The sequence below is a fragment of the Nicotiana tomentosiformis genome, chromosome 2 (genome assembly GCF_000390325.3).
Source record: "Nicotiana tomentosiformis chromosome 2, ASM39032v3, whole genome shotgun sequence".
NCBI classification, from domain to species: domain Eukaryota; kingdom Viridiplantae; phylum Streptophyta; class Magnoliopsida; order Solanales; family Solanaceae; genus Nicotiana; species Nicotiana tomentosiformis.
Window position 1 is genome coordinate 192,286,831 of NC_090813.1, and position 12,605 is coordinate 192,299,435.

A 12,605-nucleotide genomic window follows, 5' to 3' on the forward strand; every position below is an offset into this window, starting at 1 on the left:
CTCTTTCCGACCAATCAAATCGAAGTATGACAAGGCCGCATTTGATTGGTCAGAATATGTCACTTGCACACGTGGCGCGGTTTCATTGGCCTTCTAATGTGACTTGACATGCCTTGTCATTTTGACACATGGCATGATCCTATTGACCCTTCCGTTTGACTTGGTGCGCCACATCATTTGACACGTGGCACCAAAGTGGGCCTCTAGGAAGATGACATCTTGGGCCTAACGAAGTAGGCTCATCACTTTAGCCCAATTAAATGAGCTAGCTCAATGGATTAAGACTTATTTATTTAATCCATTTATATTAGACTTATACAATTAATCCAATTATATTAGCCCAATAAATTTATTTGAACTAATATATCTTGAATTTAAAATATAGTCCAAATTATTTTATGAATTTAATTCCAATAAAATTTATATGCCTACAACAATATCATATATATTTTAGATTAGATCAATAAAAAATTTAGGCTCTTAGTAAAAAATAAATTTTTTTATAATTTATGTGTAATAGGAAGAGTTTGAAAGTTGCAGAGGTGAAAGTGCTCAAATTTTACCAAAAAAAAGAAAAGAAGAAATCCGAAACATAAAAGGAGATGAAAGTGTTCGAAACTTAAAAAATTAATGATTTTCCGTGTGTCATAACAAACAAACAAAAAAAAAAATCTAAAACCTAAAAGGAACTTTTTTTATGGACGTAAAAGGAATTGAAAAAAAATCTAAGGCTCCCAAATACAAAAGGAAGTTCAAACTGATGTAAATATTTTTTTCGAGATACATTACAAAAAGATTAGGCGGCCGTTGGTTTTTCAGTTGCAATTGCTAGCCCTTGTAATTGATTTTGAGCTATAAATTGTATTGTGTATTTTGTGGCTACCTATTATCATTAGTTTTCTCGGATGGCTAAAAGTGATAATTGCTCAAGATTGTACTACTTGGGCCGAATGCCCCTTAAACTTGTGCCTTTTTTTCCATTTAGGCATTTGGTTGAACACTTTATCTTGTTAGAAACTGTATCTATTAAACCCCTCACAATCTATGCGCGTAAAGTATACACATGGAATAAAACCAATTAAGAAAAGGCACATCAGCAAAAAAAAATTGAAAACGTGGCTCTTCTTCTTCTTATTCAGGGAATAAAATAAATACAACTCACATAATTAATAACTATAGAAAACACATAACAGACCTATTCAGAGGCCAAAAATCACATCAAACAATATTGATTTTACGAATCGCAACTGGCGACCTAAGGCCATCCACCCTATCGCTAATTAGCAACTCCACCTCCTGCAACCCCTGCTCTGTCCTCCACCAACAACAAATGCTCCCTCTAGCACTGATCACACCCCATTCAAACTCGTCTTCTATATTTACAAATGTTGGGGCAATTATTATCAAATTGCCACTTGATATATAAAATGTGAAGAAGAATCGATCAAAATAGTTTTCTTTCAATTCTCCAATTGGGTTATTGATCTTCCTAAAAAATGAATTTTTGGTATATTTAACTTTGTTCTTATTAGATTCCAATTTGGTTGGATGTGAAAAATAATGGGAATAGTGACTATAATGGTGTTGGAGCTAGTTTTATGGAATTGGAGATGGTCGAAGGAGAAAGATATACAGAACTTGACGCTTGAATTACACTCACTTTGACATATCACCAACTTTCAGGTGTTCAATAGGAATAAAGTTTAGTTTAAGTGCCCAAATGGGACAAGTTTACTGAAGCAATACTATAAAAGAAAGGTGTGATGACTGTATTTGATTTATACTCATAAACGACCTCAAGCTTGTTTAAATATGAGGTATAGTTTAATATTATTTGTACTCATAAAAAATGAAGTATAGTTTAATATTATTTATACTCATAAAAAATGAAACATGCATGAAAGATGATTCGTGTGCTTTTCGGGTTTGCTATATATATATATATATATATATATATATATAAATAGCACTTTACTGTGTCAACCACAAAATATTAGAACAAAGGAGGTTGTTATAGAAAGGTTTGACTGTAATAAGAACTATTTATATAAATGGAAGAATGAAGTGGTGAAAACATGGGGAGATTGGTTTTATGGCCTATTGTAAATGTCATTTTAGTTATATGATCATTTTATAGGAGCTGGATAAAAAATAAAATAAAAGATCAGTAAATACAATCATAGGCGCATCCAGGATTCTAATGTTACGGGTTCTTAATTTTATAACGACTTCATGTGGTAATAATTGTTATTCCCGGTCAGTATTGCTGTATTTGTAAAATATTAATTCTGCAAAATATAAGTTAACGTAATGAAACAATAATAATAAATTCGAGCCCACTGAATTCACAGTGTTTCCTTAAGGAATTTAATCCTCTCCTAGTACCCAAGGTAATGGATTATTTCCTCCCAGGATAGAACGAATAACACACTGGTGTAGCGGTACTTCAAACCCCAGTGTTTCGGCGAACACAAATTTCGGTAGCAAATCACACTTACAGTTGCTTTGTTTGAAGTTAAAAAACAATGCAGAACGAAGGAGTATATACTCAGAAAAACGTATGGAAGTTCTGAGAGGAAGGAGTGCAATGTATAGCCAATTTGTTGAGCGAATTGTATGTTGAGTTTTTGTTGTCTTTCTTCAACATTTGATGCTCATATATATAGCAGCCAAGAAGGAGTGCAAGACCAAACGTCCACCCTTCATGGTGGAGCAAGCATTACATGTTTGTGGAGCAAGCACTTCATGTTTGTGGAGCAAGCACTTCATGGTGGGAAGACCATTATCCGGCTGCCAAATTATCAATACACGGATTGGAAAATATCCGTTTACAAATACGGATAATCTTACGTTAATATTTACTATTAACAAATAAATTTGGTCCAAAAAATTAATCAATCAATCGATCATTTGACCAAATCCAAATCCGAATCCGAATCCGAATCCGAAGCCGAAGCCGAAGCCGAAGCCGAAGCCGAAGCCGTAGCCGTAGCCGAAGCCGAAGCCGAAGCCGAGCCGAGCGAGCGACGACGACGACGGCGCGAGGCTTGCTTTCTTCTTAACTCTTTAAGAGCTACAAGAAGAGAAATTATATATATACCCACCAAAAATATCTTCCACTTCCAATATGGGACAATGTCTCATTGTTAAGAGGGGGAAACTTAAAATTTTACTCAAAATTTCATTTTCCCTCCATTTCCCATTCACCCTCATTTTAAGAATATTACATCTTAAAAAATAAAACCTCAACAATCCCCCACATGAATGGGGAATGGCTATATCACGGAAGTATGCATGAAAAAACTGTGTGATTTACAAGCAAGGATTAATTGCATCTGGATAAGTAGGTTTCCCTTTGAACTTTCCGTAGTAAACTTATGTCGGATATACTCGGTCAATCGGTAGATTTGATATCTTTGAACCGTCGATCTTTGGTGTATACCTAGACAACCATAAGTCACACAATCAACCCTTAACCGTCTTTGGTTCTCATTGTTGTGTTCGTTTCAGCCATGAACACCGCCTGGTTTCATAAGTGCGTAGAGAACTGGCCTTACAAAGTTCTCCTTGAAGCGGCTCACACTTCACACTTAAATAGGTGATTCCTAAACGTGTCATCCTGTAGATACACTATTTGATATACCCCGTATCAAATTTAGAAATCATTAAAAAGCCTTAATGCTTTATCCTTGGTACTGAACATTGTCTCATCACGAGAATGGACTAAAATTTTATTTGACAATGTTGAACCGTCATTAATGACTTTGTTTGATCTCTTTGAACCTAGATCTTGGGATCTCCAGTCTTCTAGGTAGAGTTACCGCCACAATGACTTGTTCTCGGCCATAGCCCCATTCCCCTTGATGATTTCTCAACTACCTCTCTAGTTAGGCCTTTTGTAAGTGGATCCGACACATTATCACTTGACTTTACATAGTCAATTGTGATAATTCCTCTAGAGAGTAATTGCCTAACGGTTTTATGTCTTCGTCGTATATGACGAGATTTACCGTTATACATGACGCTCCCAGCCCTTCCAATTGCCGCTTGACTATCACAATGTATGCATATTGGTGCCAACGGTTTGGGCCAAAATGGAATGTCTTCCAAGAAATTCCGGAGCCATTCAGCTTCTTCACCGGCTTTATCTAAGGCTATGAATTCAGCCTCCATTGTAGAGCGGGCAATACATGTTTGTTTGGACGACTTCCAAGATACCGCTCCTCCACCAATAGTGAATACATATCCACTCGTGGACTTAGAATCAGTTGAACCGGTGATCCAATTTGCATTACAGTATCCCTCAATCACCGCAGGAAAATTACTGTAGTGCAATTCAAAGTTCTGGGTATGTTCTAAATATCCCAAAACTCGTTTCATTGCCATCCAATGAGATTGGCCTGGATTGCTCGTATATCGACTCAGTTTACTTATAGCACAAGCTATGTCTGGTCGTGTACAATTCATGATATACATTAAGCATCCCAATACACGAGCATAATCCAATTGTGATATGCTTTGGCCTTTGTTCTTTGCTAATGCAAGATTCACGTCAATTGGAGTCTTTGCAACTTTAAAGCCCAAGTGCTTGAATTTTTCAAGTACTGTCTTAATATAATGAGATTGTGACAATGCCAGACCTTGAGGAGTCTTATTGATCTTAATTCCCAGAATTAAATCAGCAACTCCCAAGTCTTTCATATCAAACTTGCTATTGAGCATACGCTTAGTAGCATTTATGTTGGCAATGTCATTACTCATTATCAACATATCATCCACATATAGGCAAACAATGACTATGTGATTTGGAACATTTTTAATGTACACGCATTTATCACATTCATTTATCTTAAAACCATTTGACAACATTGTTTGGTCAAATTTCGCATGCCATTGTTTGGGTGCTTGTTTTAGTCCGTAAAGAGACTTAACAAGTCTACATACCTTCTTTTCTTTACCTGGAACCACAAACCCTTCAGGTTGTTCCATGTAAATTTCTTCCTCCAACTCTCCATTTAAGAAGGCCGTCTTAACATCCATTTGATGAATTTCAAGACCATACACTGCAGCTAATGCTACTAACATCCGTATGGACGTAATTCTTGTAACTGGAGAGTATGTATCAAAGTAGTCTAGACCTTCTCGTTGTCTATACCCTTTGACTACGAGCCTTGCCTTGAATTTATCAATAGTGCCATCATCTTTGATTTTTCTCTTAAAAATCCATTTAGAACCCAAAGGTTTATTTCCAGGAGGAAGATCAACCAATTCCCATGTATGGTTGTTCAATATGGATTCTATTTCACTATTGACTGCCTCTTTCCAAAACAATGATTCCGAAGAAGTCATAGCTTCTTTAAATGTTTGAGGCTCATTCTCCAATAAGAAAGTCACAAAATCTGGTCCAAATGAAGTAGACGTTCTTTGACGTTTACTACGTCTTGGATTCTCCTGATTACATGTACTTTCTTTTGTTTCTTCCCGAGGTCGTTTAGATCCTTCACCAAACGACTCACATTCCTTTTTATACGGATATATATTTTCAAAAAACTCAGCATTATCTGATTCTATAACCGTATTATTATGAATGTCGGGATTTTCTGATTTATGAACCAGAAATCGATATGCTTTACTATTTGTCGCATATCCTATGAAAACACAATCAACGGTTTTCGGTCCTATCTTTACCCTTTTGGGTTTAGGAACTTGCACTTTTGCCAAACACCCCCACACTTTAAAATAATTCAAGTTGGGCTTCCTTCCTTTCCATTGTTCATATGGAATGGATTGTGTTTTGCTATGGGGCACTCGATTTAATATTCGATTAGCCGTAAGAATGGCTTCCCCCCACAAGTTCTGTGGCAAACCAGAACTTATCAACAACGCATTCATCATCTCCTTTAATGTGCGATTCTTTCTTTCCGCAATCCCATTAGATTGGGGCGTGTAAGGGGCTGTTGTTTGATGAATAATTCCATATTCTAAACATATTTCTTCAAAAGGAGATTCATATTCACCACCCCTATCACTTCTTATCATTTTTACTTTCTTGTTAAGTTGCGTTTCAACTTCATTTTTGTATTGCCTGAATGCGTCTATTGCTTCATCTTTACTATTCAGTAAGTAAACATAGCAATATCGAGTACCATCGTCAATAAAAGTTATGAAATACTTCTTTCCACCGCGAGATGGTATTGACTTCATGTCACAAATATCTGTGTGAATTAAGTCTAAAGGATTTGAATTCCTTTCAACTGACTTATAAGGATGTTTAACATACTTAGATTCCACACATGTTTGACATTTTGATTTTTCGCATTCAAACTTGGGCAGTACTTCCAAGTTAATCATTTTCCGCAAGGTTTTATAATTGACATGACCCAAACGTACATGCCATAAATCATTTGACTCAAGTAAGTAAGAAGAAGCTGAAATATTATTATTATTTTCAACAACCATTACATTTAGGTTGAAAAGGCCCTCGGTGAGGTAACCTTTTCCCACAAATATTTCATTCTTACTAATTACAACCTTGTTGGATACAAAAACGCACTTAAAACCGTGCTTAACAAGAAGTCCAGTAGAGACTAAATTCTTTCTCATTTCGGGAACATGAAGGACATTGTTCAAAGTCATGACCTTGCCAGAAGTCATTTTTAGAAATACCTTCCCATATCCTTCAACTTTTGCTGTTGAAGCATTTCCCATATAAACTGTCTCTCCGGGTTCAGCAAGAGCATAGGTAGCAAAAGCCTCTCTAACTGCACAAACATGGCGAGTGGCTCCTGAATCAAACCACCACAGTTTAGGATTTCCCACCAAGTTACATTCAGAGAGCATGGCACACAAGTTATCAACATCATCATGGTTTACTACCATGTTTGCTTGACCCCTTTTCTTGTCTTTCTTCGGAGCACGACACTCCGTAGATTTGTGTCCGGTTTTCCCACAGTTGTAGCAGTTTCCACTGAACCGCTTCTTGCTTGGGTTGTATTTCGGACCAGAAGCCTTCTTCCTCTTTTTGTTAGCTTCAACAATATTTGCTCCCATTATTGTTGAATTTCCACGGCCTCTCCTTTCAGCAGCTTTATTGTCCTCTTCGATTCTCAACCGAACAATGAGATCTTCAAGGGACATTTCCTTTCGTTTGTGTTTCAAATAATTTTTGAAGTCCTTCCACAACGGAGGCAACTTCTCAATCATTGCTGCTACTTGGAATGCTTCGTTGATTACAAGACCTTCAGCAAGTAGATCATGAATAATCACTTACAATTCCTGGACTTGAGTAATAACAGACTTGCTATCTATCATTTTGTAGTCCAGAAATTTTGCGGCAACGAATTTCTTCATCCCGGCATCTTCAGTCTTATATTTCTTTTCAAGCGCATTCCACAATTCTTTGGATGTCTCCATGCTACTGTATACATTATACAGATTATCATCCAGTCCGCTAAGAATATAATTCTTGCATAAAAAATCAGAATGCTTCCACGCTTCAATCACGAGAAAGCGTTCATTATCTGGAGTTTTATCCGGCAGATCAGGAACATCTTCCTTGATGAACTTCTGTAGACATAACGTAGTTAAGTAGAAGAACATCTTCTGCTGCCAGCGTTTGAAATCAATCCCGGAAAATTTTCCGGGTTTTTCTGCCGGTGCCAACGCCGGTGTTCGGCTTGTCGTTGCGTTGGCAGTCGCCATCGGAACAGCTTGGTTTTCGTTTTCAGTCATCATCTTTTCTGTAAAAGAATGACACAAACAAACGTTTAATACACGTTTTCAAACTGGAGTAAAAATCACGTAGATTTTAATATCCAACAAAACGCCACGAAGGCTTAACTCTCCAAAACGGGAGTACACAAACCACAAAGGTTTTAGTTTGCAGAATAATAAGAATAACACAAGTACAGAAATAAATATTAAATTTCTTAAGATTGTTATTCCCGGTCAGTATTGCTGTATTTGTAAAATATTAATTCTGTAAAATATAAGTTAACGTAATGAAACAATAATAATAAATTCGAGCCCACTGAATTCACAGTGTTTTCTTAAGGAATTTAATCCCCTCCTAGTACCCAAGGTAATGGATTATTTCCTCCCAGGATAGAACGAATAACACACTGGTGTAGCGGTACTTCAAACCCCAGTGTTTCGGCGAACACAAAGTTCGGTAGCAAATCACACTTACAGTTGCTTTGTTTGAAGTTAAAAAATAATGCAGAACGAAGGAGTATATACTCAGAAAAACGTATGGAAGTTCTGAGAGGAAGGAGTGCAATGTATAGCCAATTTGTTGAGCGAATTGTATGTTGAGTTTTTGTTGTCTTTCTTCAACAGTTGCTGCTCATATATATAGCAGCCAAGAAGGAGTGCAAGACCAAACGTCCACCCTTCATGGTGGAGCAAGCATTACATGTTTGTGGAGCAAGCACTTCATGTTTGTGGAGCAAGCACTTCATGGTGGGAAGACCATTATCCGGCTGCCAAATTATCAATACACGGATTGAAAAATATCCGTTTACAAATACGGATAATCTTACGTTAATATTTACTATTAACAAATAAATTTGGTCCAAAAAATTAATCAATCGATCGATCATTTGACCAAATCCAAATCCAAATCCGAATTCGAATCCGAATCCGAAGCCGAAGCCGAAGCCGAAGCCGTAGCCGTAGCCGAAGCCGAAGCCGAAGCCGAAGCCGAGCCTAGCGAGCGACGACGACGACGGCGCGAGGCTTGCTTTCTTCTTAACTCTTTAAGAGCTACAAGAAGAGCAATTATATATATACCCACCAAAAATGTCTTCCACTTCCAATATGGGACATTGTCTCATTGTTAAGAGGGGAAAACTTAAAATTTTACTCAAAATTTCATTTTCCCTCCATTTCCCATTCACCCTCATTTTAAGAATATTACATCTTAAAAAATAAAACCTCAACAATCCCCCACATGAATGGGGAATGGCTATATCACGGAAGTATGCATGAAAAAACTGTGTGATTTACAAGCAAGGATTAATTGCATCTGGATAAGTAGGTTTCCCTTTGAACTTTCCGTAGTAAACTTATGTCGGATATACTCGGTCAATCGGTAGATTTGATATCTTTGAACCGTCGATCTTTGGTGTATACCTAGACAACCATAAGTCACACAATCAACCCTTAACCGTCTTTGGTTCTCATTGTTGTGTTCGTTTCAGCCATGAACACCGCCTGGTTTCATAAGTGCGTAGAGAACTGGCCTTACAAAGTTCTCCTTGAAGCGGCTCACACTTCACACTTAAATAGGTGATTCCTAAACGTGTCATCCTGTAGATACACTATTTGATATACCCCGTATCAAATTTAGAAATCATTAAAAAGCCTTAATGCTTTATCCTTGGTACTGAACATTGTCTCATCACGAGAATGGACTAAAATTTTATTTGACAATGTTGAACCGTCATTAATGACTTTGTTTGATCTCTTTGAACCTAGATCTTGGGATCTCCAGTCTTCTAGGTAGAGTTACCGCCACAATGACTTGTTCTCGGCCATAGCCCCATTCCCCTTGATGATTTCTCAACTACCTCTCTAGTTAGGCCTTTTGTAAGTGGATCCGACACATTATCACTTGACTTTACATAGTCAATTGTGATAATTCCTCTAGAGAGTAATTGCCTAACGGTTTTATGTCTTCGTCGTATATGACGAGATTTACCGTTATACATGACGCTCCCAGCCCTTCCAATTGCCGCTTGACTATCACAATGTATGCATATTGGTGCCAACGGTTTGGGCCAAAATGGAATGTCTTCCAAGAAATTCCGGAGCCATTCAGCTTCTTCACCGGCTTTATCTAAGGCTATGAATTCAGCCTCCATTGTAGAGCGGGCAATACATGTTTGTTTGGACGACTTCCAAGATACCGCTCCTCCACCAATAGTGAATACATATCCACTCGTGGACTTAGAATCAGTTGAACCGGTGATCCAATTTGCATCACAGTATCCCTCAATCACCGCAGGGAAATTACTGTAGTGCAATTCAAAGTTCTGGGTATGTTCTAAATATCCCAAAACTCGTTTCATTGCCATCCAATGAGATTGGCCTGGATTGCTCGTATATCGACTCAGTTTACTTATAGCACAAGCTATGTCTGGTCGTGTACAATTCATGATATACATTAAGCATCCCAATACACGAGCATAATCCAATTGTGATATGCTTTGGCCTTTGTTCTTTGCTAATGCAAGATTCACGTCAATTGGAGTCTTTGCAACTTTAAAGCCCAAGTGCTTGAATTTTTCAAGTACTGTCTTAATATAATGAGATTGTGACAATGCCAGACCTTGAGGAGTCTTATTGATCTTAATTCCCAGAATTAAATCAGCAACTCCCAAGTCTTTCATATCAAACTTGCTATTGAGCATACGCTTAGTAGCATTTATGTTGGCAATGTCATTACTCATTATCAACATATCATCCACATATAGGCAAACAATGACTATGTGATTTGGAACATTTTTAATGTACACGCATTTATCACATTCATTTATCTTAAAACCATTTGACAACATTGTTTGGTCAAATTTCGCATGCCATTGTTTGGGTGCTTGTTTTAGTCCGTAAAGAGACTTAACAAGTCTACATACCTTCTTTTCTTTACCTGGAACCACAAACCCTTCAGGTTGTTCCATGTAAATTTCTTCCTCCAACTCTCCATTTAAGAAGGCCGTCTTAACATCCATTTGATGAATTTCAAGACCATACACTGCAGCTAATGCTACTAACATCCGTATGGACGTAATTCTTGTAACTGGAGAGTATGTATCAAAGTAGTCTAGACCTTCTCGTTGTCTATACCCTTTGACTACGAGCCTTGCCTTGAATTTATCAATAGTGCCATCATCTTTGATTTTTCTCTTAAAAATCCATTTAGAACCCAAAGGTTTATTTCCAGGAGGAAGATCAACCAATTCCCATGTATGGTTGTTCAATATGGATTCTATTTCACTATTGACTGCCTCTTTCCAAAACAATGATTCCGAAGAAGTCATAGCTTCTTTAAATGTTTGAGGCTCATTCTCCAATAAGAAAGTCACAAAATCTGGTCCAAATGAAGTAGAAGTTCTTTGACGTTTACTACGTCTTGGATTCTCCTGATTACATGTACTTTCTTTTGTTTCTTCCCGAGGTCGTTTAGATCCTTCACCAAACGACTCACATTCCTTTTTATACGGATATATATTTTCAAAAAACTCAGCATTATCTGATTCTATAACCGTATTATTATGAATGTCGGGATTTTCTGATTTATGAACCAGAAATCGATATGCTTTACTATTTGTCGCATATCCTATGAAAACACAATCAACGGTTTTCGGTCCTATCTTTACCCTTTTGGGTTTAAGAACTTGCACTTTTGCCAAACACCCCCACACTTTAAAATAATTCAAGTTGGGCTTCCTTCCTTTCCATTGTTCATATGGAATGGATTGTGTTTTGCTATGGGGCACTCGATTTAATATTCGATTAGCCGTAAGAATGGCTTCCCCCACAAGTTCTGTGGCAAACCAGAACTTATCAACAACGCATTCATCATCTCCTTTAATGTGCGATTCTTTCTTTCCGCAATCCCATTAGATTGGGGCGTGTAAGGGGCTGTTGTTTGATGAATAATTCCATATTCTAAACATATTTCTTCAAAAGGAGATTCATATTCACCACCCCTATCACTTCTTATCATTTTTACTTTCTTGTTAAGTTGCGTTTCAACTTCATTTTTGTATTGCCTGAATGCGTCTATTGCTTCATCTTTACTATTCAGTAAGTAAACACAGCAATATCGAGTACCATCGTCAATAAAAGTTATGAAATACTTCTTTCCACCGCGAGATGGTATTGACTTCATGTCACAAATATCTGTGTGAATTAAGTCTAAAGGATTTGAATTCCTTTCAACTGACTTATAAGGATGTTTAACATACTTAGATTCCACACATGTTTGACATTTTGATTTTTCGCATTCAAACTTGGGCAGTACTTCCAAGTTAATCATTTTCCGCAAGGTTTTATAATTGACATGACCCAAACGTACATGCCATAAATCATTTGACTCAAGTAAGTAAGAAGAAGCTGAAATATTATTATTATTTTCAACAACCATTACATTTAGGTTGAAAAGGCCCTCGGTGAGGTAACCTTTTCCCACAAATATTTCATTCTTACTAATTACAACCTTGTTGGATACAAAAACGCACTTAAAACCGTGCTTAACAAGAAGTCCAGTAGAGACTAAATTCTTTCTCATTTCGGGAACATGAAGGACATTGTTCAAAGTCATGACCTTGCCAGAAGTCATTTTTAGAAATACCTTCCCATATCCTTCAACTTTTGCTGTTGAAGCATTTCCCATATAAACTGTCTCTCCGGGTTCAGCAAGAGCATAGGTAGCAAAAGCCTCTCTAACTGCACAAACATGGCGAGTGGCTCCTGAATCAAACCACCACAGTTTAGGATTTCCCACCAAGTTACATTCAGAGAGCATGGCACACAAGTTATCAACATCATCATGGTTTACTACCATGTTTGCTTGACCCCTTTTCTTGTCTTTCTTCGGAGCA